The sequence below is a fragment of the Sinohyriopsis cumingii genome, chromosome 19, assembly GCF_028554795.1.
Source record: "Sinohyriopsis cumingii isolate HCF-2022 chromosome 19, ASM2855479v2, whole genome shotgun sequence".
In the NCBI taxonomy this organism is placed as follows: domain Eukaryota; kingdom Metazoa; phylum Mollusca; class Bivalvia; order Unionida; family Unionidae; genus Sinohyriopsis; species Sinohyriopsis cumingii.
The window spans coordinates 12,579,098-12,598,447 of record NC_142979.1 but is presented as its reverse complement, the minus strand read 5'-3'; positions in this window follow the sequence as shown (position 1 = coordinate 12,598,447).

Here is a 19,350-nt window from a genome sequence, read left to right as displayed (position 1 = left end):
ACTGTTGGTGTCATCAAGAGTGCTAGAGACGGTACCCGAACTTGCTTGCTTGCTTACTTGAATTAAAGTGATTTTCGCTCTAATGGAGCATATATCACTGGTTTAATCACGCACCGCGTGATTTTTAATTACTCCTGGGGAAGGAAAGAGAGCCTCATCCCCCAGGCTTTTATGTACTCACAGACTATTTTTAAATTTAGCCACTCAGGTGTAGGACTAACTAGTCCTTAACAACCTGACTGAAAGGCTTTAAACATAAGTGGGAATTGTCTCACCACACACTCATTTTTCTGTCCGAGCGTGGTAAAGGAGGAAAAACGGTGCTCAGCAAGACAGTCATGGATGTTAAGTACTCACCAAAACGCTAGCCCGTACTTATTTCAAATCAAGTCCCGTTTTTGCTAATGGACAATAAAAAGTACCAATAATGTGTTAACCACCTGTGCAATTAGTTCAAATCTAACGAGTCTGTTAAATTTCCTACTTCCTAACATATCTGTCTAATATTAGTGCTTAGTGTACATAAAAATAGCCATACTGATCTTATTTAAATTATTATGTCTAAGCGACATATACCAGTTTGGTCACTGTTAGTTTTAAAAGTTAAGTTTGTTGCGGTGTTCCAATAGGTCAAGTTTGTTTCGAGAATAGTTTAGTCAAGGAGGGATACCAAGCCAAATATGGTTCCCTATTTAATAATAAGCAATCTTTTGGAGCCCTAAAAAAAATCTGTTTTTTCTGTTAGAAGGTAACACGTCTCTCTTTTGCTTTCACGTTCTTTCCCGCACTCCTAGTCTCATGATTCGTAATATCAGGAAATGCGTAACCATGATGGGCGGTAATGTAAGCAGCGGCTTCTACCAGTTGACTGAGGGGGTATCCAGTGTAGGCTTGTCTGTAGAATTGGGGAAGAACTCTGACCCCTAATCCCCATTGAGAAGGTCTTGGTTTAAAGGTGTCTAGAGATTTGTAGGCAACGTATTGTATGGCTCTAATAAACTGCCCTGCTTTGTTGACGTCATACAATGCTTGATCTAGCCCCATTTCGGTGTACTTCTCAACGAGGTTCAGCGTCCCCCTCCTCCTCCTCAACCGCCTCTATTTCCTCTTCTGGTTCTGATACTAATTCTTCAGTTGAGGTAGATAGTTTTAAATTCTCTGCTATGGTGTCTGTCGCTGTTATTGTTGTTGTGGTTGTTCTTTCAGCTGAGATTGCCTGTAGTATCGGAGTGAGAGAAGAACGTAGTGCCTCCGATAATTACATTTGAGTTTGCCATACCGTTTGTCTAACATAATTGGCCCTTTGTTTTGCCACCACTCTTTCCGGGGCAGGTTGTTTGTTAGGTATAGTCGGCTGTTGACTAGATGTTATTTGTGTTCTCGAGGTGGGTGAGTGCTAACTGGCTAGGTCTGCATTTCTTGCTCCCTCTGCTGTCGCGTATATTTCTTCCCTCCACACCGAGTTCTGGGCCTAATTCTTTTAATTTCGTTGTACCCGAACTTACATTATCCATATTATCACCAGCACAAACAAAAACGCACAGACCTAAAAGAAACACTCACTCACTTTTTACAGAACATTACTATTTTTAAAATTTTGATAAGCGACGGAAACGAGCAACTTAGAGACACACTTTCTAACCAAGATAAAGAAATCATGTGCTGATAGACTCACTTCTGTATTTTTTCTTCTAACTGACTAACATATCATAGGCAATGGAATGTTATTTCTTTTCGAGAGTATGGGGTAGCCCTGAAATGTTTTTTTTTGGGGGGGAACTTGAAGCTATGGCGATCGCTTAGGTTATAAGATGGCGGCCTCCTCTGACGACAGGCTTTCTCACAGGATAAGGTCTGATTCTTCGGAAAGAGAAGAAGAACTCTTTGGTGTCGATACAACTGTTGACAAAGCCTCTGTCAGGTTCATGCTGCTGCTGCTGTTGCTGCTCTCTCTGCTGTTTATGAAGTCTGTACTTCTCCGTCCATTCTTCTTTCTCCTTCTTGAATTCCTCCTTGAAGAGCTCTTCTTTCAGGTCTTCAGTGACTTTCAACATTATGATATTGTCTATCTCTTCAGGTCTCGGTATCAGACTTGTCATGACCCTATGCAAATTCACATAGGCTTCGTTCAACTTGGCTAATCTTGAGCACATCTTCGTAGGAAGATGAGTCGACAATGGATGGGCAGACTGGAGACTGCCCCGTTTCTATTTTCAAAGCGCGGACGTGAAGGAAATCATTGCTACACGGTTTGCGAGTCGAACCGTTCAAATAGTGTTATGGGAGGGATAGAGAGAAGTCAAAGACCATGAATCAACATTCTTATAGTTAAACAAACCTCAAAGGCATTTTTTTCAAAACACAACATTTTTTTATTCCAAATTACTTAACACTAACAAACAACTCTAACATTTTTTAACAATAATCCAACAATATAACAGCAAACATTTATTTCAAATCACAAACATTTTTTTCAACTCACACATTATTTTGGAAAGGGCTGACAACGTTGTGAATGAAATTGTGATTTCCACTGTTGGAGGTCATTAGGCCATTGATGGACACTACGTTTCCTAGCTTGAGACAAAATATAAGCATACTGGTCACAAAACCATCGATCTACTTTCTCATCGTTTCTAGAAGAATGACGATCAAAATGAGTCACTAAATGTTCTAAGGAATAGCCCAGGCTGCGATGATGCAGAAAATACACACAATATTGTCCACACACCAAGGAATCTGTACCTTGTAGTTTCACATTATTGAATCGTGTGGTCTGAGCATTTCTTCTCATAAAGTCGATGATATCGTCTTCCAAAGGGGACAATCCATACGAATCGAAATATTCCACACATCCTTCTTGAGGAAAGTAGACGGCTACCCAGTGGGTTCCTGGGAGATGACTGTCGTCATTGTTGATCACATAAGCTTGATGGCCTTGAGGTTTGCAATGAGGGAGTTCATCTTTAGCACAGACGACAGGATTCCAAGAAGCAGTGTACGAACTGTGGTTCAAAAGGTAATAAAGTTCCCAGATATCCATTTGTGTGTTGTTTTTTTCTTCACAGGTAAGAATAAGTCATCAATTCGATCCTGACTTTTTGCTTGAAAATGTCTGAAAAGTAACCGTTTCTTCGCCTTGTCTCCCAACTCTGATCCAAGAGAGCTTCGATGCGATGGATCTCTTGAGTGGTTAATGGTGGACAAGAATGTTCACGCAAGCCTTTATACCACTGTTGTAACACGTCTTCTTCCGAGATGAGACTCCAAGCTTCGTCCAGATATTCGTCCAATTTTTCTTCTTGACTCAGCATCAGGCATTTATCGTGTTGAATTTAAGTGGGATGATCGTTTTGACATCCATAGCAATCTTTCTTGATCAATTCCTTAATTTTTTTCTGTCAAGACTATAGCATAACAGGAAACTAAATGTGATTCTTGTTCTGGCCATCTAGACTTCATCATGATAACTTCTTCATCTTTGTCTTGGGGTTCTCCTTCCTCAGGATCTTCACATTCCATGTCCAAAGAATCCCTACTATACAAACATTGATAAAAGTCTTCCATGACTTCTAATAGTGTAGAATGACTTCTCTCAAACTGTTGGTTTATATCGTATTGTCAAATTCAGCATACAGGATGACGTTCACCGTATTATCTGCGCGTAGATTTTCTGCAAACTGAAATTCCACACGCATCTGGCCGGATTTTATAGGGTGAAAATGTCATTCTTCGCTGTCTTGACTTACAATTCGTTAGAGAACCGTTTTCGAAAATGGAGTTTCACTGTAACTTTCCCTTTGGAGAATGGAATATTTTGTTCCAGATCTCCTTTTATAGCAATGTTGACAGTGTCTAAATACGACTTACTGACGGGCAAATAGTGAGGATGTACAAATGCACGGTGTACGTGATAGGTGTTTGCACCTTCCTTGTCATTGTTTGTGGTACTATCCACTTTGAAAGGAATGACACGCAGTAACGGCACAGAGGTGTGTCCCACCACGTTGTACTCCACCACATCGGAATACACAAAGATCAAATTAAGTCCTTGGTTCAGTTCTACCGGGTTTCCAAAAGCTCTGTAAAAAACCATATTACTGTTGATCTTGGGGCTCAAATTGTTTGCGACCATTTCTGCATGTCCACCCAAAATTTCAAACAAACTACCATTGAACCTGAGGGACAATGTGTCCGTATCTTGAAATTTGACCATGAGACGATGAGCCACTTTATGGTACTCAATCTTCACACTTTTTTTGGCTCTGCTCAGTGCTTTGCCAAAGGCTAAGTTGAACCTGTCCGCAATAGTGTCCACCAAATGTTCACCACTAAAATAATAACCTGAAGGAATTTTCAAGGTGTAGATAATGAAGGCTGGATTGCTGGCTGGTCTTGTGTCCCCTAGAAACCCGATTTTATTGATTTCTTCCTCCAATTGGGCATTCAGGATTTCCACCTCGAAAGTGTTTTGCTTTTCGGTGATGTTTTTGATTTGTGTTGGGTGAATGATTTCCACTAAAGCCACTTCCCAATGGGCTTCGTGATCTAACTGGATGGTCTGAGGTAATTTGACCGTGTAACAGCACAACGTGTTCTTGGGAAACACCTCCATGGAACTGTCACTGGGTAAGGTTAAGTAAAATTGGTTGTTATTGCTCATAATTCCAGAGTTTTGTGGCTCTCCGAGGTGTTACTGGAAGTCAGAGGAGTGTCTCCGCCCAAAATGGGGTTGTTGTTGGAGTGGTGACTGGCACTGACACTGGACACAAGGTTCCCGTTGTTCCCGTTCGAGGAGAATTTCGGGGGGGGGGGGATTAGGAAGCAGGTAACCGATGCAACTGCTCAATACAATGGTCCACAATTGTTTGTCTCCTTGTTGCAAACTCAAATTGGCGATGGCTGCACCGATGACACAATACACCACGAAGGTTTGGTAGAAAAAGACGATTTGCGTTTTAGGCACACGTTCTCCATACCACACCCACAAGGGTTGTTTTTGTAAATCTTGCAGAGAAGAATTGGGTGAAGGAGTGATCGCAGTAGCTGAATCTGTGTGAAAGGGAATGATGGTCACTTCTTTTTATAGTCGATGACGTGCGAAGCGTCGATCCAAGAATGAAAACTGGGCGGATATCCTTTCCAACGTACTTTGACTTCTTTGACACGTCGTTTGCCCACTTTACGGTTTCTGCGTTTGACAATGCCTTTGATGTCGTACACGTCGTCTTTTTTGGTGACACGGCTTGATTTGAAATAAGTACGGGCTAGCGTTTTAGTGAGTACTTAACATCCATGGCTGTCTTGCTGAGCACCGTTTTTCCTCCTTTACCACGCTCGGACAGAAAAATGAGTGTGTGGTGAGACAATTCCCACTCATGTTTAAAGCCTTTCAGTCAGGTTGTTAAGGACTAGTTAGTCCTACACCTGAGTGGCTAAATTTAAAAATAGTCTGTGAGTACATAAAAGACTGGGGGATGAGGCTCTCTTTCCTTCCCCAGGAGTAATTAAAAATCACGCGGTGCGTGATTAAACCAGTGATACATGCTCCATTAGAAATCACTTTAATTCAAGTAAGCAAGCAAGCAAGTTCGGGTACCGTCTCTAGCACTCTTGATGACACCAACAGTCTGGGTTATTTTCTTTCTTGCAAGCCCCTATGTTCCACTTCTGTTTGTGATAATAACTTGTGATACTTCACATTTTCTGAAGTGGAAATCATTACAAGCCGTACAAAATACAAAACTTATACGACTTTGGCTTTTGACACTTGCACAGACTCTTTACTTTATAAGTGTCACGAGAAAATTGTATATCCAAGTTTTACCATTTTCCAAAACACGCACACACTTGCAGCTTGACCAGAAATATGTACATCTTGTTTTGTGGATAAGTCACAGACAAGTCCAAGCATATATAGGTGGTTATGAACGTTAGGAATATCCCCTCATTTTTTCAGAAATATCAAAGCTTGTATGTGCATTTTCCCTTTTCCACTCTATATTAGTGCTTAGATTTGTTCCAAAAAAAAAAGAAAAAAAGAAACGAAACAATTTTGAAGAAAAAAACAACTGAATTTTGAATTCAGGTTTCTCTCTGTTTATAATTTGTTTCAAGTTGATGGTGCATGACAGAGTACATTCGCCTACCTTTCCAAAGTGAGAGGCATTTCTTCACATGTCATTGCCTTTGTTAAATTCGGTTTCATTGGTTAGTTATCGTTAATCTTTAATTTTTTTTATGCATTTCTTTTTGATAGAAGATTTAAGGCTTTCTATTGTTGTAACGGTATTTATGTTGTTTAGTCTGTTGATGAAATTATCTATAGCAAAGTGCTTAAGATTTTTCAGTTTTTTATTATTTCAAGCCCTACAAAAGGAGACCAAGTTTGTCTTCAAAGACGATTGAAACTCTAAATTACACGGGCGTGAAGGAAAACATCGTTGTGTTTAATCTAATCATGCTTGCCTTATCTCTTTGTGTTTTAGAGGTCATATTTCTTCTTAAGTAAATACACGCATCAATAGACAGACAGATTGGGTCATCATCCTTGAGTTTCACTGTACTTTCGGTTCTTTACTTCATACAAACCCCAAATTTATTAGTCTGAAAAAAAGAAAAAGATAACATGCCCCTCAATACTGTAACACGTCTGTTCTGACTCTACCGATGTGAGTGTGAGTGTTTATGTTAAAATGTTTAAGTGAGATATAAAAAATGGTCAGCTTGAAAACGCGAACCAATACTGTGTCGCTCAGTATTTTGATGTGGTAAGAAGAAATGGTACAACACACACACACAAAGAGGGCCTGTAAGTTCACATTTCAGTCTGTCTGCACTGTAATGGTAACAACGCAAGAACATAGGGATTATTATGCCACACAGTCCTAGAACAAAACAATGCATCACCCGTTGTAAGCCATTTCATTGGCTATACTTATTTTCTTACCGCGTTCGCTTCGAATTGACTTGAGTAGCTATTCAGACAGTGACGAGAATGGCCATGCTTTACTGGGTCTATCCTATAGGCAATTTATATTAAAAAAATATTTAAAAAAAATTAAACTAATGCACGAACAATGGTACCATGGGCGATCCCATGGAAATTGTGTCCGTCTTATTGCAAAATACATTTACCGTGCAGATCGCTAGAACAAACCTCTGATAATATACATTTTGAAAAGTGTTGTGTGACACTGATCGCCATTGTCGCTTGGTGTCTGCTTTCTTCTTCGAAAAGAGATCGTTTCGTCTTGACAATAAAAATTTAATTTGACTAAGTTTTGCGCACTACTTGAACTCATACATTTACGTTGTAGGTGTAAGCCGTCGTTCTCAGTTTTCTGGAAGTTCGTTTTTGCGTTTCTCAGATGTGATACTATTTTTTATGGACCGAACGAAATTTCTTTTGGCGTGAATCAGGACTCGTGGTTTTGTGGCATAAATGGAGAACATTGATCAACGCTCAGTTATGTCGTCTTCGAAATCGCTGACACGGATTTGAACTAACACTTCAGGTTTTGTGTGAGGCGATACGGTACATCATTGCCTTTTACTTCCTCAATGAAATCGTTTCATCTTATTGCAAAATTACATTTGATTAGGTTTCATACGCAGCAGGTCCCTGTATATAAGGAGAGTGTCTTAGCGTCAGAGTATTCATTCCACTCTCAAACGATCAAGAAAATGGAAGAGTCAGCACAGCTCGACCTGCTGGTCAAATATATGCTAAAAGTCATACGAAAGCATAATTCACAGGCGAAATTGGCAACAAAACTTACTCTTTTGGTCGTTGATTTGATGAGAATCATACGAAAGTGTGTAAGTGCTGATGAAGTTTGCTATATCTGCAAAGGTAAATGGGTATTTGTCTCCAGAATACCTGCTTCGTCTAAGAAAGAGAGACAAAAGTCAAGATACCTAATATCGTTGTCAGGAGAAAGGACACTGGGATTTAGAGTGCCCTACGAGAAAAGAGAAGAAACAGAAACAAGACGAAAAAGAGAAGAGGGATTCAGAAGAAAAAGACATTGAAGATGAGGAAGAACTTGTGCCAGTGAAGACATGGAAATGGAAAAATTGACAATGTGAGCCGATGCGTTGGCCCTGATGTGAAATTTCATACTACCTTCTAAAAGAGATTAGACCAGAAAGAAAACGTAAGTGTCTCTTGGTCTTGACATTGTATAATAAGGATGGCGTGTTTTGTTTTCACTCACACTTTATGAAATCGTGCTCTTTCACCTCTCTCTATCCCTCTGGATCATGGTTTAGTTAGAATTGAAATGGAAGGATGTTTTCCTTCACGTACGCTCTTTAGGCATGCAAGTCGGTAAACAATAGTCAGTCTATTCATCCATCATTTTGTGTCTTGATGTTTCCTAAATCACACACTGATGCCATAAAATAACGGGTTAAATGGGTTTTGTAGTGTTGGGAGTGGGGGGTGGGGTGTAGGTGTTTGGCAGAGTTGGTCATTGCAGGTGAGGGCTTAGGTGCTTTCAAAAAACTTTTACTTCTTCACTCTGTGTTGATGGAATATAATGGGTTATTTTCTTCACTCTCTGTTGATAGCATATATAAAGGGTTATTTCTTCACTGCGTGTGGATAGTGTATAATGGTTTTCTTCTTCTTCCCTCTGTGGTGTGTGTGTGTGTGTGTGTGTGTGTGTGTGTTCGCGTACGTCGTGTAGATCGTATATTTGGTTGCTTTTTCTTCTTCCTCCCTAGTGTGGATAGTATATTTGGGGTTTGTATGCGTTAGCGACGTTGTGTGGATAGTATATTTGGGGTTTGTATGCGTTAGCGTACGTTTGTATGGATAGTATATTTGGGGTTTGTATGCGTTCGCGTACGTTTGTGTGGATAGTATATTTTGGGGTTTGTATGCGTTCTCGTACGTTTGTATGGATAGTTTATTTGGGGTTTGTATTATCTCCCTTCTGTGTTGATAGTATATTTGGGGTTTGTTTTTTTTCCTCTTCTGTGTGTGTGTGTGTGTGTGTGTGTGTGTGTGTGTGTGTGTTTCTGTGTGTGTGTGTATTCGCGTACGTTGCGTAGATCGTATATTTGGTTGTTTTTTTCTTCTTCCTCCTGAGTGTAGATAGTATATTTGGGGTTTGTATGCGTTAGCGACGTTGTGTGGATAGTATATTTGGGGTTTGTATGAGTTAGCGACATTGTGTGGATAGTATATTTGGGGTTTGTATGCGTTCGCGTACGTTTGTATGGATAGTATATTTGGGGTTTGTATGCGTTCGCGTACGTTTGTGTGGATAGTATATTTTAGGGTTTGTATGCGTTCGCGTACGTTTGTATGGATAGTATATTTTGGGGTTTGTATGCGTTTGCGTACGTTTGTGTGGATAGTATATTTGGGGTTTGTATGCGTTCGCGTACGTTTGTGTGGATAGTTTATTTGGGGTTTGTATTATCTCCCTTCTGTGTTGATAGTATATTTGGGGTTTGTATTTTCCTCTTCCCTCTCTGTGTGTGTGTGTGTGTGTGTCTGTGTGTATTCGCGTACGTTGCGTAGATCGTATATTTGGTTGTTTTTTTTTTCTTCTTCCTCCCGAGTGTAGATCGTATATTTGGGGTTTGTCCGCGTTAGCGATGTTTTGTGGATAGTATATTTGGGAATTGTATGCGTTCGGGTACGTTTGTATGGAAAGTATATTTGGGGTTTGTATGCGTTTGCGTACGTTTGTGTGGATAGTTTATTTGGGGTTTGTATTATCTCCCTTCTGTGTTGATAGTATATTTGGGGTTTGTTTTTTCCTCTTCCCTCTGTGTGTGTGTGTGTGTGTCTGTGTGTCTGTGTGTATTCGCGTACGTAGCGTAGATCGTATATTTGGTTGTTTTTTTTCTTCTTCCTCCCGAGTGTAGATCGTATATTTGGGGTTTGTCCGCGTTAGCGACGTTGTGTGGATAGTATATTTGGGAATTGTATGCGTTCGGGTACAATTGTATGGATAGTATGTTTGGGGTTTGTATGCGTTTGCGTACGTTTGTGTGGATAGTATATTTGGGGTTTGTATGCGTTTGCGTACGTTTGTGTGGATAGTTTATTTGGGGTTTGTATTATCTCCCTTCTGTGTTGATAGTATATTTGGGGTTTGTTTATTCCTCTTCCCTCTCTGTATGTGTGTGTGTGTGTGTGTGCGTATGTCTGCGCGCGTACGTTGTGTGTGTGTGTGTGTGTGTATTGGTCTCTGTTTGTCCCTGTAAAACTCACTTTATCCCTATCAGATACACTCTACCTACCTACCTGCAGTAGCGTGTATTCAGGTTAGCCACTTGCAACACTGTTGACATTTATCCCCTAGTGTTCAGTACAGTGACGTCACTGACGCTGGAAATTTCGAGACTATAAATATGGACTTGGGGATTTCCACAGGTTGTAGCTAAACATATGTACTAAAGTTCATAAACAAGAACGTCACTCAAGCTGAGGCTATAAAAAGATAGTGGGGTTTTCCAAAGGAATGACCCACAAGTTGTAGTATAAATAGATAGTGGGATTTCATAGGAATTTTAGCTGATTATAGCTATAAATAGATACATGGGTGTTTATCCACGATCGTCACACAAGTTGATATTGTAAGTAGTTACTAATTTTATCCATTTTAGTCTAAACCATTGTAACTTAATTTTCGGGGATATCTTCATTTTCCTTTAAATTCTGGGACAATTTCGTCATTTTAGCGTTACTTTTAGTCACATCCATTTTGTCGTTGAGCATTTCATGATTATAGCTATTTATAGCATCATTACAATTATGCAAATTTTTTAACAGCCCAGCAAAATTTCAGGCTTTATATATAAATCTCAGACTTTTACTACTGTATGTCTGTCTCTGTCTCTGTTGTGTTTGGCCCTCTACCATCATTGTCCCTAGACAGGCCCACCATGTTCAATTCCCCTTGACGCTATACAGACCCACCATGTTCAATTTCCCTTGAGGCTATACAGTCCCACCCTGTTTAAATTCCTTTGACGCTATACAGTCCCATATTCCCATGTTCAATTCCCCTTGACGCTCAACAGTCCCAAAATCTATTTCCCATGTTAATTTCCCTTGACGCTAAACAGTCCCAGGGTTTTTCGTCCATGTTAATTTACATAGACGCTAAACAGTCCCAGGGTGGTTAATGTTAAATTTCCATTGACGCTAAACAGTCCCAGGGGGTTCTGTAATGCTAATTCCCATTGACGCTGAATCGTCCCCTTTCACTACTCTCGAACCCATGCAGACAGAGGTAAGATGGCAGTGATCCGTAACGGAGAGCCACTCTCGGCCACTCCGGGCTCCCCTGGTGGAGCAAGAACCCGGTATGTTCATATTTGATCACTCTTGGAAAATAAGCACATGGAGCGAGTCTGTATCCCTCAAAAAAGCCACGTTCGTTTATAACTATAAAGGCTTGATTTTTGAAAAAGATTTATACAGTCGTAACTATTTAAATCCACCTGGCAGGTTAGTGAGATGCTTTTGTTAAATTAGTATCTGTATGTTTTTTGTGAACTTTATTTCTTTTTCAAAATAATGTACGGCCATTTAACATTTTTATTATGAAATCTAATTTCAAATACAAATCGGAGTATTTGTTAGTAAATACGTATTGGAAGGTTGTATACAAGTTTCATTAGGTTAAAGAAAAAAACAAAATAATTGATGCAATGTATATGCAATTCACGTTATGCTAGAATAGAACATTTTCAGTTTGTAATTTCAGGTCTGCCTCTTTCTTTCTCCTTTCTTTGGTTACAATAATAAGCCATAGACCAGTAAGCTATCGACCGACCTATAACGATAGTAAATCCTTTTCTTCCTGAATATGGAAGGAATTGAACCCCGTAACACAATTATTAATTGTGTGTTGAAAAAGTCTTAAACCAACAACCTTCCTGATCAAACAAAAATCCTGTAAGGCAAAGTATCTTAAAGTGGGCACTGCCCAATCAAATCAGGTATTGACTGTGGATTTAAAAAACGTACACCAATCATCTTAAAGGGGGCACTGCCCAATCAAATCAGGTATTGATTGTGTTTTTAAAACACGTACACCAATCATCTTAAAGGGGGCACTGCCCAATCAAATCAGGTATTGATTGTGTCTTTAAAACACGTACACCAATCATCTTAAAGTGGGCACTGCCCAAACAAATCAGGTATTGATTGTGTCTTTAAAACACGTACACCAATCATCTTAAAGTGGGCACTGCCCAATCAAATCAGGTACTGACTGTGTCTTTAAAAAACGTACACCAATCATCTTCAGTAGCAGAGCGGTTTTTGACGGGGATTTCGTGTACACCATGTGCTGGGGTCGATAGTGGTGCTGGTTCAGAGGAAGGAAGGAGGAGAAAATGGAAGCAGCTGAGTAGAAGGGTCGCCACAAAGAGTAGTGACTCTCTAACATGTAGATAGGTAAATTCCGAATGATGAATTCATTTATTCAATTGGAAGTAGTCTAACCAGGTCAATTACTATGTCTATTTTAGTGAGCAGAAATGTAAGCCTTTATGTTAAATATATTTATTAGTTTAGATTCTTTATACGTTTATAAAAATGCTATATATTGAATCTTATCTTGTTATATTATATTTTAGGATGACTGGGGACTCGAAATGTGTCAGTGCACATTCACTGAGGTATTTTTTATAATCCTATAGCTGGACAGGTATGCTGCGCCCTCTATCATTCGTCTTGACAAACAAAAGCAAAAATATTCCTAAGAGACGCGCTCTGCCACACCACCGTAATGGGCAAGAAAAACAACATTCGGTGAACCCGGGATCATTAGAGGTGCGTGTCTGCAGGGGAGCTTACCTTCCCACCTTTCTAGATAAATTAAACTTTCGTATGATGCTGCTTATAAAGGAATTTTAACGTTGATGTATCCGAACAAGACCTACGAGTTTCGCTTGAAAAAGATCAGCGAGGTTGAATTCTCCACATGAGAAGAGGCTAAGGTACAAGAACGCAATACATCTGCTGAAAAATGTTGATGGGAAAACTAACGGTTGTGTCTGTGGTCATTGATGTAATGGCGGTCGTGGTGGGTGTGTGTATGGCAACAGTCGTTTCAGCTCCACTATCCATACGTTCGGTAGTAACAGCTGAGAGCTTGGTCTGATTTTTGTAGCGGAGAATTTTACCATACAGTGACTATCAACGAAAGCTCAAAAGCACAACGGAAATTCATGTCTTTGCTGAAGCAAAGTTGAACAAAATCAGCGACCACGTCTCAAAGGCGAAACATGATAACGTCATCTCATAAATAGAATTCAAGCTTATCCACGATGAATTCAACAAATACACAACCACACAAAATGAAATACGGACTGCGTCACACAACGTACATTTCGGTTGTAATCAAAAAAGGGCATAAAAGAGCTAATAGTTCTCGGAAGAACCATTGAAAGCGAGGAGCTAACAAAAACAAAAAAATCACAGCTGAAGTGAATTTATTATAGGCTGTATGTTGTCATGTACACTGTCCGAACAACTTGTTTATTCGAGACCTATGTTTCTCTAACTCTAGACCCTATCTCTCTAACTCTAGGCCCGATCTCTCTAACTCTAGGCCCTATCTCTCTGACTCTAGGCCCGATCTCTCTAAATCCATAGAGTAAGTAAACTGTGCAAACAAGGTGAAAAACAATGACCGGGGGAATCTTATCTTCAATGTACGCGAGAAAAGACTCACTCCACCTGTCATAGGTAGGAAATCGACCTTAACGATCTGAAACAATTTAAATGTCAGTCAGTACCAAATTCAGACCCTACATTTAGTAATAAAATCTATTCTCAACTAATGCAATCCCACTGCCGACACCAATAATAGAAGGATAAATCGGGTCTGGACAGGATTGGTAAAGGAGACGAAGATCTTTTATAAGAATATAACTGATTTTTTAACAAAATAACTCAAAAGAATGATGTATACCGGTCTACTCAATCAGCAGTTTCTGGCACCAATCTACACGATTAAGTATTGAAAAGGTTTTCAGTTTACCGTTGATATTATCCATACAACAGAACGACTATACGTTACACAATCAACTAGATGAAATTATCCTGAACATACAACAAGCATACGATTATTTTGTTCACATAACATATGGAGTTATTTTATAATCATAAAATATAAAACTATTGTTAACATAACAGAAATGGGATTATTCAGTTCACACCATATCTACGAAATGATGAATTCAAGCTGTTCGTATAACTGACATAAAATTCTGAAATTGCGCATTGCACGCAACAGATATGAAGATGATTTAATGCACTTTAATAGGACAGAAATGCAAAGAACGAATCCGCACATATCACCGCTTCCAATCTGCATGAGACTGCTGATGGATAATCACTTCTAGGCAGACGAAGGCTGGACATCATAAGCTGTATCATAGGACCACACAACGCTAAACTGGATCGTATATGACTTTAAACAGCTAACGTATAACTGGTTGAACAGCCATCATTTCTTAGTCAAACTGTCACGGGAATCAATTAAATACATAAAATATACGCTTTGAATGCATTATGATAGAACTAACAATACATGCTATGCATGCGCGAACAGGAAAACACCTAAATATTTTATGTTTAAAACTACTGTACACGGTTACATTTAGAAGTGAATCTACCAACAGAAAGTGGGTCAGTGGTTCTTTCCGGGGTTTTCCCGGGTTCTTCCTCCACCATTATTACTGGCCGCAATGTATAGCCTATCGTGTGCTGAAAAATGGCGTTAAACCCCACAGCGACAACAACAACCTACAGAAAGGTATTATCAGATTACGAAAAGCTGGAAACATTTCCATTATTTACTACTACTACTCCAACTACTACTAATAATAATGATGATTTAGTACAGCGCCTAATCTTTAGAGGCTCTACGCGCTTTACACTATTAGATAATACATGAAAAACAGACACAACCACAAGATTAAGGATGAATGTTGTGTAGCAGACACTGAGACGAATCAGACAGAAGTGAAATACAATAGTCCAGTCTTGAAAGTACCAAGGATTACGCGCGCTTTAGTGGCATCAACCACAAAAAATTGTGGATGGAAATGATGCGTCGCAGCTCCAGATATGTACCATTGCATATGTTCGTTAGATATGTTGGTGCAGTGAGAGTACTGTTGAGTGACATAGATTTCGTACTGAACTTGTAAATATAATGTTGATATTGATGATACTTACTGCTTGAGATAAAGGATATGAGTGATAAGAGGGACGGACGGGGGCATTCGTATTACGGTGTTAGAGGTGAAATTCTTCGATCGCCGTAAGATGAACTACTGCGAAAGCATTTGCCAAGAATGTTTTTGTTAATCAAGAACGAAAGTCAGAAGTTCGAAGACGATCAGATAACGTCGTAGTTCTGACCATAAACGATGCCAACCAGCGATCCGCCGGAGTTGCTTCAATGGATTGCTCGTTATACGTGGATGATTTTCTATTGTTACCGATCAAAGCACATGCATACAATTGAAAGACAACTACAGCAAAATATAAACAAGATTCAAAATTGGGCCAGTACTAACGGTTTCAAATTCTCGAAATCCAAAACGGTATTTATGCATTTCTGTCAGTTACGAAGACATCATGATGAACCTAAGCTCACGCTGGACGGAACACTTATTCCAGTTGTTGAGGAAACAAACATTTTAGGTATTATCTTTGACAGAAAACTTACTTTTATTTCACACCTAGAGAACTTGAAAGCTAAATGCTTAAAATCTCTAGATCTACTTAACGTAGATCCTTTGGCGCACACTGACTGGGGTGAGGGTAGAAAAGTCATCCTCAATTTATATAGAACGTTTATTCGATCCAAACTAGACTATGGTTGCATTGTTTATGGTTCAGCCAGAAAGTCATATTTGAAAATGCTTGATCCAATTCATCATCAAGGAATAAGATTCGCTCTGGGAGCATTTAAGACATCCCCGTGTGAAAGCCTCGTCGCTGGAACGAACGAACCACCTTTATTACATCGTAGAGAACTGCTTTCCGCACAGTATGCTCTCAGATTAAAATCAAACCCTCTGAACCCTGCTTTTTCGGCTGTTTTTCAACCCAACGACAAAACCTTATACGAAAATAGACCAAACGCCATACATTCCTTTGGTATTAGAACATCATCCAGCCTTGACAGTACAAAAATTGATCTTTCTAAAATTCAGAAAACATCCATCCCCGAAACACCACCCTGGCTACTTAAACAACCAAAAGTACTTTTTACGCTACACGATGGAAAAAAATTCCGAGACAAACCCTTCCATCTTCCACAACTCTTATCATGAACTCCTCACCGAATTTAAAATCTACACAAGAATTTATACCGACGAATCAAAGGATGAGGAAAAGGATGCTGCAGACGTCTTTAGTGGAAATCACACAACACAAATTTGCTTACCAAATGGCACATCAATTTTTTCAGCCAAAATCAGAGCAATAGACCTTGCTCTGCAATATATCAAAAACAATCGTATTTTAAACAACATCATCTTCTCCGACTCACTATCAGTAGTTCAGTCACTACACAATAGAAAACAGGAGAACCCATTGTTGACCAATGTTCTTGTCAAAAATACTAAGCTGAGTACCTCCCATAATATCGTATACTGCTGGTTACCTAGCCATGTTGGCATTAAAGGTATTGAAAAAGCGGATCGCGCTGCTAAAATGGCCCTATCTCATGAACCATCTTATTTTAAAATACCGTATTATGAATTTAACCCTAGTATCAAAGAGACTTTACGGCAAAAGTGGCAGGTATCATGGAATGATGCAGTGAATAATAAACTTTACGCCATCAAGCCAACCCTAGGAGAATGGCCTCCTTCCTACAGAACCATGCGTAGCGAGGAGGTAATCATTGCAAGAATTCGAACAATTCATAATTATATAACCCACTCCCACATACTAAAAGGTGAAAACCCACCAGAGTGCGTTTCTTGCAATGAACTATTCACTGTTAAGCACTTTATGATAGTGGTTCGACCTGCAACCTAAGCGTGATCAGTATTACAATGTGCATGACATGAAGGAACATTTTGATACAAAAACATCACTTGTATTAAAGAATTCCTGAAAGCAGTGAACATTTACTCTAAGCTCTAACTTTTATTTCATTACCTTGAGCAATGCTATGTAATGTTTGTACCGTCCATAGCTTTCAACAACTTCTCATTTGTCTTTATTAACAAATACCATTTACATTCCCCGTTGATCGGGAAGTCAATTGCCCTTAACCATCTTATCGTTCTACTTTTAACTATTTGGTTTCAATATAGCTGGCCGATATAAAAACCTTTTATAATTTGTAAATAATCATACATATAACCTTTTGTATGGCGCTAGAAAGCCTAACTCTTCTGGTGCGCCGTAAAAATAACAATCAATCAATCAGATATGATGTTGTTGTTGTTGTGGGGTTTAACGCCATTTTTCAGCACGATAGGCTATACATGGCGGCCAGTATTAATGGTGGAGGAAGAACCCGGAAAACCCCGGAAAGAACCACCGACCCACGAGAAGCTACTGGCAAGCTTTCTCACATGCCCACATTGGCTGAATCTTAGACTCGAACCGCCGCAGACAGAGGTGAGATGGCAGTGATCCGTAACGAAGAGCGCTTTAGACCACTCGGCCACTCGGGGCCCCCAATCAGATATGAATGATAAAACTCGTGATTCATACAGCTTGTCAATTCAGATAAAACTACTACAAAAATAAACTGAAGACAGACACTATTAAACCTGACAGCATTGTGTTATTTGAAATTCGACAGGCATAATGGAAATATAGGGATAAATTCCCCCATTCATCAAGCAAAGTCAAAGACCAAATACCTTATCAAACACAGATGACAAAGAAAAAGGAACGGATTCGATTATCACAAACATATATATATATATATATATATATATATATATATATATATATATATATATATATATATATATATATATATATATATATATATAGTGTGTATGTGTGTGTGTGTGTGTGTGATGAAGTAGCATCCATACTAGTTATACTACGCCATATGCCTCTAGTGACAGATTCAAATCATATATACACGCCATAAAAGTCTGACAAGTGAGTGGGTTAAAACTAGCACATCATGTGACAGTTCTATGGAGCCAAAACATACAAGAGGTGCTGTGTGTGTGTGTCTGATTTGGATTTTTAACGTAGCTTTAACAGTTTTTTTTAGTCATATCGCTAAGATGTCATAATTGTGGCAGTTTATAGTGATGTCTAACAGTGGGGCATCATGCCGCAGACATGTAGCACGATGTCCCACCCAGTCACATTATCCTGACACCCGGCCGACCAGTCATAACACTAACACTCACCTCATAATGCTGAGCACCCAGCGAGGCTGCTGTTAGTACCATTTTTTACCAAGTCTTCTCGGCCGGGGTTCGAACCCGCGACTTCCTGCATCCGAGGCGGACGCTCTAACCACTAGGCCCCCGGAGCGGTTCACAAGAGGTGGTGTGTAAGCGTAATTAGCAAGTGGTCAATAGGATTAGTGCTAAATTTACTTTAAAATACAATTCAATGAAAATTTGATTTACAAAATTCCGCGACACCGTTATTCCAAAAAGTCCAAAAAGTAAATCATGTAAATCTAATTTTATATGTTTGCAAATCTGGTCTAATCAGCTCAATTGAAATGGAATTAAAAGTAAAGTGATAAAAATATACATCTTTTCATGTTAAAATCCCTGAAAATAAATGGGCACATGAACAGCAGATAAAATTTGTGAGGTGCAGGTATTATATCCAATTGTATGTGATTAAAATTTTACATAATTTACAGTAACTAATACTAATTTAAGTTAAATATAACCGTTTGATTTTCAGATTGTGCTTTTGCAATATTACATTTAGAGCCTTATGGTGTTAAGGCAACTTACGAGAGAGAAAAAACAACACAAAAACAAACAAGAATTAGGTCAATTGCACGCCATTTCACATACTGTGATTTCCAAACTATGCCACTGGTGGCATAGCCGGACTCAAGGTCAGTATTGCAAACTGAAATGCGTATTTGTCTCTTCATGTTCATGGAGTACATACAGTTCTCTGGCTGTTAATTTTCCCCCACAAACATGGTACTTTTAGAGTAAATTCTCGCTGCTGAGGTATGTATATTATTGCCAGCAGAAGTTGGTTATAAAAAACTTGTATTTTTTATAAATGATTAACGTGTAACGAAGCCTAATAATATACACGCATGCGTAATATATATTATTGTATTTGCACTCAACTCTGTGCCTCCTGTACAGCTCTATTATTTTATTTTTAGG